Source organism: Cherax quadricarinatus, chromosome 50 (assembly GCF_038502225.1).
Source record: "Cherax quadricarinatus isolate ZL_2023a chromosome 50, ASM3850222v1, whole genome shotgun sequence".
In the NCBI taxonomy this organism is placed as follows: domain Eukaryota; kingdom Metazoa; phylum Arthropoda; class Malacostraca; order Decapoda; family Parastacidae; genus Cherax; species Cherax quadricarinatus.
In genome coordinates, this window is record NC_091341.1 from 16,906,915 (window position 1) to 16,920,005 (window position 13,091).

The 13,091-nt window shown below is 42.3% G+C and overlaps 1 protein-coding gene across 9 annotated transcripts in view; it reads left to right on the forward strand.

Annotated features, from left to right (window-relative positions):
* The window catches only part of Hsepi (D-glucuronyl C5-epimerase), a 607,106-nt gene that overhangs the window by 190,707 nt on the left and 403,308 nt on the right, over positions 1–13,091 (forward strand). The window contains exon 1 of one of the 9 annotated variants that reach the window (XM_053786108.2): positions 1,736–1,862. The exons of 5 other annotated variants lie outside the window; for them this stretch is intronic. The gene's annotated coding sequence lies outside the window, so the exon portion shown is untranslated. Of the gene's footprint in view, positions 1–1,735; positions 1,897–13,091 lie in introns of those variants that run through there. 3 more of the 9 variants (XM_053786107.2, XM_053786104.2, XM_053786106.2) reach the window with 3 other exon arrangements.

A 13,091-nucleotide genomic window follows, 5' to 3' on the forward strand; every position in this document is an offset into this window, starting at 1 on the left:
GTGGAGGTCATGGTAGTGGTGGTGGTGGTCATGGTAGTGGTGGTGGTGGTGGCCATGGTATTGGTGGTGGTCATGGTGGTGATGGTCATGGTAGTGGTGGTGGTGGTCATGGTAGTGATGGTGGTGGTCATGGTAGTGGTGGTGGTGGTCATGGTAGTGGTGGTGGTGGTCATGGTAGTGGTGGTGGTGGTCATGGTAGTGGTGGTGGTGGTCATGGTAGTGGTGGAGGTGATGGTGGTGGTCATGGTAGTGGTGGTGGTGGTCATGATAGTGGTGGTGGTGGTCATGGTAGTGGTGGTGGTGGTCATGGTAGTGATGGTGGTGGTCATGGTAGTGGTGGTGGTCATGGTAGTGATGGTGGTCATGTTAGTGGTGGTGGTCATGGTAGTGGTGGTGGTCATTGTAGTGGTGGTGGTCATTGTAGTGGTGGTGGTCATGGTAGTGGTGGTGATGGTCATGGTAATGGTGGTGGTGGTCATGGTTGTGGTGGTGGTGGTCATGGTAGTGGTGGTGGTCTGGTATATCCTTGTGAATGGTTTCGAGAACTTTTCTACCCTCGGAGCTCTGGGGAATTAGATCTGTGCTCCAGTTCCCAGAATTGAGCTTGAATGCTTTCAGTCTCCCCCCCCCCACCACCACCACCACAAGCGCTGTATAATCCTACGGGTTTAGCGTTCCTTTATAATAATAATAATACCCTCGGAGCCCTTCCTGAAGGTAGGCTTTTGTGTTATTTGTTCAACCATGCTGTTGCTGTTGGCGGCCTTCTGGCTCGCATGCTTTTCACCAGGTCTGTTTTACACTTCCTCCCATGTCTATCACTCCGGCAGTATGTAGGTTTGAGACTAGGCCTTCAAAGAGTGTCTCATGTATATATCATAAGGTATCTCTGATGGTATATCATAGATACCTGATGGTATCTCTGATGTACCATCTTTGGTGATGCTGAGCGTCGCTCAGACTTCTGCAACACAGTTGTCCTCAAAGATTTGTTAAGTTATACCATGAATTAAGAAAAGATCCTGGACTTCGCCTTACGAAAGCATACAAAGCAAATGCGATAATAATTATGGACAAGGTAGATTATAGTGGGGAAAAATAAACTTTAGGAGACAGGGAAACTCACGCATCTCTTAACGCTTCTCCACACACAATACAGTATCCATGTAGGGGTATCTTAAAACTGCTTGACATTTTTTTCTTCTTTCAGGGTTTTAATTCATAACTTGAGAGCGCTCTATCGATCGGCTTCAAACTTCTACCGCTAGTGTACTGTAACTTGGGAAAAAATTGTGTGTCGCTATAGGTAATTTTATATATATCATATATTTATTTTAATTTCTGTGCTGTATCATGATACAGCCTCTTCTGATCGGCTTCAATCTTACACCTTTCGTGTATCTTACTTAAAAGAAAGTTCAGAATGGTTTTGCGTTGTAATAGGTGCCTTTTTTTTAGGAAATTGGATATTAGCTCCCTTAGTTCCCAGGCGATAGCCTGTCAATGTTCTAAGTGACATCAAATCTTCAACGCTGGTTTAGAATTGTGTTGAAGGGGAGGGCAGATTTAGTGGTAAGAGGATGGACAGTTAAAATGGGTCTCAAGAGAGGCAGCAGAATGGGTGACACTGGGAGGGGCGGCGTGAGAATGGGTGGCAGGGACAGGTGGCAGGATGGGTGGCGCAGAAAGGGCGGCAGGATGGGTGGCACTAGGAGGGGCTGCAGAAAGCAGCAGTGTGGTGGTAGACACCACAGTGGCAAGACGTGTGTGTGTGTGTATGTGTGTGTGTGAGGAAGTGGACCAGACAGTACCTCCACCACCTGCACTTCCCTACACCGTCGCTACCCCTCACACTACTGCCGGTACTGTCGTCCATATCCTTACTATGTACTGCCGGTAATGTCACCACTACTTGGTACTATCGAAACTTCTCAGTGTTTACTGCCTCTATTGTCATCCCTACTCTTACTGTCTACTGTCATGACTTCTCTCACTCTATACTGTCGTGACTTTCCATACTGTGTACTGTTGTGACTTCCCATACTGTGTACTGTTGTGACTTCTCTTATTCTGTACAGTCGTGACTTCCCATACTGTGTACTGTTGCGAATTTCCATACTGTGTACTGTTGCGATTTTCCATACTGTGTACCGTCAAGACTTCCCTCACTTTGTACTTTCGTGACTTCACTGTGTACTACCATGATTCCCCTCACCATGTACTGTCGTGTCTTCCCTCACCATGTACTGTCGTGTCTTCCCTCACCATGTAGTCGTGTCTTCCCTCACCATGTACTGTCGTGTCTTCCCTCACCATGTACTGTCGTGTCTTCCCTCACCATGTACTGTCGTGTCTTCCCTCACCATGTACTGTCGTGTCTTCCCTCACCATGTACTGTCGTGTCTTCCCTCACCATGTACTGTCGTGTCTTCCCTCACCATGTACTGTCGTGTCTTCCCTCACCATGTACTGTCGTGTCTTCCCTCATCATGTACTGTCGTGTCTTCCCTCACCATGTACTGTCGTGTCTTCCCTCACCATGTACTGTCGTGTCTTCCCTCACCATGTACAGTCGTGTCTTCCCTCACCATGTACTGTCGTGTCTTCCCTCACTGTGTAATTTAACTTCCTGACTTCTTCGCCATGTAGATAACAGGGTAACTCAGGCTTTAAAACAGCCTCTGTCTATGGCAGATTTTATCCGTACAGTGCCCTCATGGACACATACAGATATATCCTTGGGAAGGGTGCCGGCCTAGTGGACCCTAGAGACGAAGAGCCAGTTACACAGGATTTAGCAAGACGTGTTAGGGCTGGCTCCAGGTCCAGCTGTGAGAGTAACGGAAACCACTCAACACTGGTCACATGTACATCAGAAAGATAACAGCACCTCCAACATGAGTCGTCACTTGAAAATAACACACACACACACACACACACACACACACACACACACACACACACACACACACACACACACACACACACACACACACACCACACCACACCACACACCACACACCACACGCACGCACGCGCCAACAAGGGGACACAACTGGAAGCTGAACATTCAGACGAGTCACAGAGGTGATAGAAAGTATTTCTTCATCCTTAGAGCTGTTAAGAAGTGGGACAATCTGGAGAATGAAGTAGTAGAGGCAGAATCCATACATAGCTTTAAGAAGAGGTACGACAAGGCTCTTGGAGCCGGGAGAGAGAGTAGACCTTGTAGCGACCAGTAAAGAGGCGGGGCCAGGAGCTGCGACTCGACCCCCTCCAGCCATATATAGATGAATACATATAGGCGAGTACACATTCTCAAACCCATAGCCACCTGTTTGCGGGTGCTCCTGCTTTACCCTACCGTCCCCCCTAGTCACGATATCTATCTGTCCATATATATATATATATATATATATATATATATATATATATATATATATATATATATATATATATATATATATATATATATATATATATGCCGTGCCGAATAGGCAGAACTTGCGATCTTGGCTTAAATAGCAACGCTCATCTTGCCACATAAGACAAGTGAAAATTTGTGTATGCAATAATTTCGCCAAAATCATTCTGAACCTAACGAAAAAAAATATATTTGATTGTTTGTTTAGTACTAAATTATTGTAAACGTATTTAAAACATATTTACTTGGGTTAGGCTAAAATAAATTGCTCTTGTTATAATAAGGTTAGGTAAGTTTTCTAAGATCCTTTTGGTGCAAAATTAAAATTTTTTACATTAACATTAATGAAAAGAAATATCTTTAAACGTATAAGAGAAATTTTTAGAAAAGACTTGATTTTAAATGAGTTCTTGCTAATTGACCAGTTTTACATATTCGACACATTATATATATATGCAAAACAACCACTCTGAAAGAATAGAGAAATTCCAAGCGCTTTCGTGACTACTCACATTATCAAGGAACTATGAAAGTAAAGCATCCAAGGAAGGTATATAAGGGGTCTGGCCAACATCTCACTATCACAGCATAGACTTAGTTGATAAATTAAGCTCCTTGACTGACTTAAATGATTTTAACATGGTTAGTTTTGATGTTACTTCCTTGTTTACGAAAGTTCCTGTTGATGATTTATTAAGTTTCTTATCTGAAGAACTTGTTAACTATGATTTACCATTGCCAGTTCCTACTATCATTAAACTTATTAAACTTTGCATTGTTGATGCAAAATTTGTATTTAATGATAAGTTTTACACTCAGAAGTTTGGTATGGCAATGGGAAATCCTCTTTCACCTGTTCTTAGTAGCCTATACATGGAATTTTTTGAAACAAGGTTGCTTAACACAATCCTCCCTAATAGAGCTAAATGGTTCAGATATGTTGATGATATTTTGTGTCTTACGCCCAAAAATGTAGATATACACCATTTCCTTGGAAAATTAAATAGCTTAGCCCATTCTATAAACTTTACTGTTGAGTTTGAAGAAAATAACTCATTGCCTTTTCTAGATGTTTTAATTATTAAGGGTAATAATGAATTCAAATTTAAAATTTACAGAAAACCTACAAATAACTGTTCTTATGTCCACTATTATTCTTCGCATCAAGATAGAGTCAAACTGTCTGTTTTCTCATCAGTGTTTTTGAGAGCTTTACGAATTTGTAGTCCTGAGTTCATAGATGAGTAAATATCCAAAATTTATGAAATAGGTAATGATTTAAAATACCCAAGAAATGTAATTGATAAATCTTTTAAAGTTGCTAGAAATACTTTTTACAATCCAAAAAGGGACAACCAGCCTTATTCAACTAAAAATATGTTGGTTCTCCCTTACCATGAAAACTTGGTTGATATGCCTTCTCTTCTTAAGACTTTTAATATTAAAGTTGTATTCAAAAATCTTGATACAGTAAAAAAAATTTTGATAAAGAATTCCCCCCAAAATGCTGATGGATGTGTCTATAAGATTCCTTGTAAAATTTGTGATAAGTTTATTACGGTCAAACTGGTAAAAATCTCGAACTAAGATTAAAACAACATAAATATAGCATTAGAACTGGACAAGATTCCAATGCTCTATTTATTCATGTAAGATATTTTAACCATCCAATTGATTTTCAAAATGTTGAGAAAGTAGTATCAAGCAAGTCCATGGTCGACAGGAATATAATTGAATCTTGTTTCATAAAAAGCAGTTTTGACAATAATATGAATATTTCCTTTGGTTTATATAAATTAGATCCATTTATAATTAATAGAATTTGGGAAGAATTTAATAATACACTGGACGAATAATATTTTTTTAAATTTTCTTGGGTAGAATAGTTTGTTGGTGGGTTGTGCAAAGGACCTGTCCAGTTGGGCCGCCGCGCGTCAGGTGTTTAACCGTTGTGGGATCTGATAGTGAGGTGTTGGCCAGACCCCTTATATACCTTCCTTGGATGCTTTACTTTCATAGTTCCTTGATAATGTGAGTAGTCACGAAAGCGCTTGGAATTTCTCTATTCTTTCAGAGTGGTTGTTTTGCATATTCGAAAATCACCTGTTTACTGTGATCTTATTGCATGCATATATAGATATATATATATATATATATATATATATATATATATATATATATATATATATATTTATATATATATAATGTCGTGCCGAATAGGCAGAACTTGCGATCTTGGCTTAAATAGCAACGCTCATCTTGCCATATAGGACAAGCGAAAATTTGTGTATGCAATAATTTCGCCAAAATCATTCTGAATCTAACGAAAAAAATATATTTCACAGTGTTTGTTTAGTATTAAATTATTGTAAACAAATATACTTAGTTGGGTTAGGCTAAAATAAATTGTTCTTGTTATAATAAGGTTAGGTAAGTTTTCTAAGTTCCTTTTGGTGCATAATTAAAAATTTTTACATTAACATTAATCAAAAAAATATATATCTTTAAACTTATAAGAGAAAATTTTAGAAAGGACTTAATTTTAAATGAGTTCTTGCTAATTGACCAGTTTTACATATTCGGCACGGCATTATATATATATATATATATATATATATATATATATATATATATATATATATATATATATATATATATATATATAATATATATATATATATATATATATATATATATATATATATATATATATATATATATATATATATATATATATATATATATAATGTGTGCGTGTGAGTGTGTGTGTGTGTGTGTATGTGTTAAGACTTATTCCCTAATTTAGGGATTATCACATTCTTGACCGGTAGTGAACAAGTGGCATGCAGGCGTAATGACCATAGTGTACAGATTGCAGAGATCTGTGCAACGCGTTCAGCTTTTTATCTATGGCTTAGGTCATTTCGTATTCGTCTTGGTTTTTGTAATTACCGAGGTGCCTGGAGGGACCTCTGGGAACTTTCAGGAGAGTCTTTTGACATTAACATTTCATTGGACTCTCTTAACTAATGCTGGTTATTTTAAGCTGGGTTGGCAGTATTTGTGTTGTGTTTTATTCATGCTGGAAGTTTTGTTGTCTTTATTAATTTTATCTTTCTTGTGTTGTATTTATTGCCAGAAACACTGAAGGATTTGAACAGTTAATGCGTTCATTAAATTTCCAAACTTCCTAGCTAGTCATGGACCGGGCCTTGGGGGCGTTGACCCCCGAAACACCTTCCCGCCTCCAGGTATACCACTGTGTACTGTCGTGACTCCCCACACTGTACTGGCGGTACTTTCCTGTTTACAATCAACCGACCGTACATACCTCTCATGTGTCTTCAGCGTTGTTCAATTCTGCGTGTTCAACATTGTTCAACTCTGAGTGTTTAACATTGTTTAGCTCTGGATGTTCAACATTGTTTACCACTGGGTGTTCAACTTTGGTCGGTTCTGGGTGTTCAACTTTGGTCGGTTCTGGGTGTTCAACATTGTTCAGTTCTGGGTGTTCAACATTGTTCAACTCTGGGTGTTCAACATTGTTTACCACTGGGTGTTCAACATTGGTCGGTTCTGGGTGTTCAACATTGTTTACCACTGGGTGTTCAACATTGTTTACCACTGGGTGTTCAACATTGGTCGGTTCTGGGTGTTCAACATTGTTTACCACTGGGTGTTCAACATTGTTTACCACTGGGTGTTCAACATTGGTCGGTTCTGGGTGTTCAACATTGTTTACCACTGGGTGTTCAACATTGTTTACCACTGGGTGTTCAACATTGGTCGGTTCTGGGTGTTCAACATTGTTTACCACTGGGTGTTCAACATTGTTTACCACTGGGTGTTCAACATTGGTCGGTTCTGGGTGTTCAACATTAACTCTGGGTGTTCAACATTAACTCTGGGTGTTCAACATTGTTTAACTCTGGGTGTTCAACATTGTTTAACTCTGGGTGTTCAACATTGTTCACCTCTGGGTGTTCAACATTGTTCACCTCTGGGTGTTCAACATTGTTCACCTCTGGGTGTTCAACATTGTTCACCTCTGGGTGTTCAACATTGTTCACCTCTGGGTGTTCAACATTGTTCACCTCTGGGTGTTCAACATTGTTCACCTCTGGGTGTTCAACATTGTTCAACTCTGGGTGTTCAACATTGTTCAACTCTGGGTGTTCAGCATTGTTCAGCACTAAGTGTTCAACATTGATCAACTCAGCTGGCCGGCCCGGGACACCAGTTTGCCCCACTACCACTTACCCATAAAGGGTAGCTTCTGCTCCATGAATCAAGAACACCACTGTACCCTTGAAGGGATAGTGTAAGGTTAGTGCCTCACCTGCCGTTAGTAACAATGGTTATAATTATGACCATAATTTTTTATAGGGGTGGACCGGTAAGCCAGTGGAAGGCCTCGGTCAGATGACCAAAAGCGCCAATGGTGGGTCATCATCTAGGACCCGCGTCAGGAAATATTTGTCCTGTTTTCTGACGAACCTTACCTAACCTGCCGTTAGTGTTGTGTTGTTTATTGTGTTTTCTACAACTTTAATGATAGTAATACATATCGAGGCCTGGTCACGGACCGAACCTCTGGGGCTTTAATCCCCGAAACCCTCTCCAGGTGTCATAATTAGAGGGTTAACCAGAATCCACCAACCGTTGTAGGACCCCTTGTGGGCTTATCGCTTCCCATAATAATAATAATAATAATAATAATAATACTCGTTAGAGTAAGAATGTATCTTAGGAAGGAGCATTTAGTAGGGTAATTGTCTCTAGTTGTTAATTATTCACGTGAGGGAAGCTTTGTGGCGCTTTTTTGCTAGTGTTGGGTGTAGGTTGGAGGAGCCTTGGGGAGAGTGGGAGGGGCGATGGGGAAAGTGGGCGGGGTGATGGGGAGAGTGAGATGTTGGAGAGGTGTTTGGAAGGGAGGTAAAGGTTTTAGGGATGGTAGGAGGGGTGTTGGAAGGTAGGAGGGGTGTTGGGGAAGGTAGGAGGGGTGTTGGGGAAGGTAGGAGGCTTTTCCTTTTTTATGTATTAAAAAAGGAGGGGGGGAATGAAGGGGGATTGGGGGAATGTGGAGGGATAGCTCCCCGGAAAAACGAAAGGGATTGTATATCCCCCTCTGCGCCCAAGAGGACCCACAGTACAGATGCTACGTGAAACCCGTAGCACGCGCGCGCGCGCGCGCGCACACACACACACACACACACACACACACACACACACACACACACACACACACACACACACACACACACACACACACACACACACATACACATATATGGAGAGAGGTGAAGGGATAGACCTCTAAGGTTCCCTTGGGTAGGTGCCGGTAGTATGACCTTTAAGTCTCTGAGGACTCCACGTGGAGGTCCTGTAGACAGTATTGAGTACTTTAAGCTGTAGCGACATGGAAGAGGCTTAAATATTTCAATACAACCAATGGGAGATAATTTATCCACCTGGGTTGCGGCTTTCAGAATAACTGCAGGTTGTAGCTTGTGTTTTATATGTCTGGGCGTGGCTTGAGGCAGGGGAGAGTAAGAGAGGGAGGGAGAGAGGGAGGGAAGACAACAGACTTTCAGCTGAGAGCTTTGTAGACTTCAGAGCTCTGGCCTCAAAGGAGCCAAAGGCATGTAGTGACCTATTTATTTCTAAGATGTATATTGTATTACATTTTGTCTATAAAATAAATTGTCCGTGCTGTTTCTTGTGGTATAACTATTTCCATTTCATTAGGTTAGGTAAGGTTCGTCAGGAAACAGGACAAGTGTTTCCTAACGCTGGTCTTTAGTCATGTGATAACCCGCAGCTGGAGTTTTTGGTCATCTGACCGAGGCCTTCCGTCTCCATTCCATTGTTTGTTGTGTGTTACTTGTATAAGAGGTCAAGTACTTTATTCCAAGATTTGACCAAAGATGAATAAGTTTTGGGTGATTAGTATGTAATTATCAAATAGAATAATTAGATGTAATGAATGATATGTGTGTGTGTGTGTGTGTGTGTGTGTGTGTGTGTGTGTGTGTGTGTGTGTGTGTGTGTGTGTGTGTGTGTGTGTGTGCGCGCGCGCGCCAAATCCGGTTAGAGTAAAGTGAGCAACCACAGTTACGGCAACATAATACTAATAATCTCTACAATATCCTTTTCTTGTGCTTCTACATTATGCACACTCTTACGTATATATCACCTCGAGCAGCAATGTTTGTTGCAGAGATCTGAGCGTCGCTCAGATCTCTGCAACACAGTTATCCTCAAAGATTTGTTAAGTTATACAATGAATTAAGGAAAGATCCTGGACTTCACCTTACGAAAGCAGACAAAGCAAATGCGATAGTAATTATGCACAAGGTAGATTATAGGGAAAAATAAACATGATATTAGGAGACAGAGGAAACTCATACACCTCTTAACCTCTCCTACCTTCCTTCAGCACTTACCCTCTATCAATACTACCTTATTGTCTGTACTACCACTTCCTCATTCAAATGATTTCCTTACAGCCCTGTGACTGTCTTCAGCCTTTACCCGTTCCCTTGATCCTGGTTCTCTTGGTTCATTAACTGTGCCCTTATTTGCTCTATCAGTTCCTATTAAGATTTTGTATGTCGTAATCATGTTTCCCCTAGTCATTTCCTCCATGGTCGTCAACCTTAGAGAAAAATGATTTCAGCCTCACTCTCAGTTCTGTGACTAATCTGGCTACATTGCTTTGAACCTTTTCGAGCCTTTATCACCTGCTTAACTAGCCGCGGGTTCCATGCTGACCTTACATAAGTTGTTGATAGAGATCTAGGTGTTATATTTATTCTCAGATGCTCTTTACTCTGACATTTGCAACTTCTTACATTTGAAGTCCCTTGACCTGTACTCCTTGGAACGCAGGCGAGAAAGATGCATCATAATTTACACCTGGAAAATATTAGAGACACTGGTCCCAGATCTAGATGCACACAGAAATCGCTCCCTTGACAAACGGTGCAACATACTCCAATGAAAAGCAGGTGTACCCTGAGTACAATAAGAGAAAACGCAATGTGTCAGGAACCCAAGACTATTCAACGGCCTCCCATCACACATAAGGGGGATTACCAATAGATCCCTGGCTGTCTTCAAGAGGAAGTGGATAGATTCCTAAAGTCAGCACCTGACTAGCCGGGCTGTGGGTTGTACGTTGTATTGAATGCGGCCAGCAGTAACAGCCTGGCTGATCTGGTCCTGATCCATCGGGAGGTCTGGTCATGGACCGAGCCGCTTTGGCGTTGACCCCGAAGCACCCTCCAAGTAGACTCCATGTCGGACCCTGTTTCCGGTCTCCCCTCACCTCCACTTCGCATGACCTTGCATTGCTGTTGATTGAACCTCGGAAGCCACTTGTTGGACCACATCCGGGGTGTTGGAGAAGGAAAGGAGGAGTGTTCGACTAGGAAGGAAAAGGAGTGAAGTATTGGCCATTGAGAAAAGAAGGATGAAGATGGTGTTGGGGAAGAAAGGAAGGTTGTGCCGCTGCCCGATCACAGTCCCGGCCTCCTGGTCAGCCAGGCACCAGAGCCCGGATTATGAACTACTTTTGAAAAAATAATTTGAGAAGTCCATAAAAATTCATATTATTGGATATTTCGACGTTTCTGGGTAGTTGGAGGCATTTTCTGACATACATCATTTTTAGCTAAAATTCATAGATTATTACACTTTTAAATCGAATAATGCTGATAACTTGCGGTTTTTCGGGCTATTTTTTTTATCAGGCTTCAAGAAGACAGCTGGGGATCTGTTGGTAATTTCCCTTATATGTGAAGGAAGTGTCGAAGAGGCAGTACCCTTCTGCACCAGCAAAAAGTGCTGCCTATTCGACAGGTGGCAAGACTGGGCAGTATTGGGCAAGTGGCAGGGCTGGGCAATTGGGGGCTGGGCAGATGGCGGGGTAGGGCAGGGCAGGTGGTGAAGTGAGGTAGGTGGTGGGGTGGGGCAAGGCAGGTTGTGGGGCATTGTAGGTTGTAGGATGAGACAGGTAATGGGACAGGGCATGTGACGGGGCAGATCATGTTGTGGAGGAGGGCAGGTGGTGGGGCAGGACAGGTGGTGGGGCAGGGCAGGTGGTGGGTGTGGTACCTGCAGCTTTAAGACAGCAGCGACCAAAGCAGCAGCAGCAGCAGCAGCAGCAGCAGCAGCAGCAGCAGCAGCAGCAGCAGCAGGAGGCAGCCCAGGCTCACTGCTACTGTCCTGCTCTCCATGTGTTCCTATATTCCTCTACCCACTCCACCTCCGCCACTCAGCCTCTACCACTCCACCTCCGCCACTCAGCCTCTACCACTCCACCTCCACCACTCAGCCTCTACCACTCCACCTCCGCCACTCAGCCTCTACCACTCCACCTCCACCACTCAGCTTCTACCACTCAGCCTCTACCACTCCACCTCCGCCACTCAGCCTCTACCACTCCACCTCCGCCACTCAGCCTCTACCACTCCACCTCCGCCACTCAGCCTCTACCACTCCACCTCCGCCACTCAGTCTCTACCACTCCACCTCCACCACTCAGCCTCTACCACTCAGCCTCTACCACTCCACCTCCGCCACTCAGCCTCTACCACTCCACCTCCACCACTCCATCTCCACCATCAAATACTTGTGACGCAACTATGACATATTTCGAGAGATCTCTCGAAGCCTGAAATGAAGAGAGACTTCATTGTTGACTATCTGGTCAACCAGGTTGTTGCTGCCAGGGGGTTGCACGCCTACATAGTCACCACAGCTTGGCTGATCCAGCATTTGTTTCAGATAGAAATCCGATTTCCTCATGAATACGTCTACCTTTGTTACGGCTATATTGTAATATCTTCTGCATGCAGAGTCGTTACTTCGTCTCTTTATCTTGTTTTAAGTGTGTGCATATTGGGACCTGACCCTCAAGTATTTTACTTGTATATATTATCAGGTGTATATCTCTCTTTTCTGTTCCAGAGTATATTCCAGTTCTTTGAGGTTTTCTCAGTAATTTAAATGCTTTATTGATTCTCTGAAGGCAGTAAAGGATCTCTGTACATTCTCCATCTGTGATATCTCTCCTGCCTTTGAATGGGATTGTGGACACAGTAATATTCTAGATGTGAGAGCGTAATTGATTCGAAAATTATCATTGGCGTGACTTCTCTTGTTGTGAAGGTTCTCATTGTCCACCCATTCATTTTCCTGGCATCTGCTGAATTAGCCTAATTGTATTCTCTAATTGATAGATCACTCGACATTGAGGAAAAGAATGCGTGAGCAAACGCTTAAGACATTTAATTTGCAAGTTTTCTGTCCTGGGATTTTTTCTCCCCCCTGTGATATACAGTTATCGATTGTGTACATAAAACCAAGTATATGTAGTCAAGACACATGTGAGGTAAGAAAGTTCAGGTCTAGCTTAATCAGATGTTAGGTCATATTTAAGATTTACAGAAGCAAGGTCACCTGATAGCTGAATTGTAATGTTAGTATGGCAAGGTGTGGTCAAAAAATGATGTGCAGTTAAATGGCTCAGAGAACTGACAAGATAATGAATTAGACACTTGTGCAACACTTGGGTATTTTTATTGTGGAAACGATTCACCAATCAGTGGCTTCGGCAGTCCAATACAGATAAGAGTGGTTTGTCAGAAGGAGTATGGGGTAA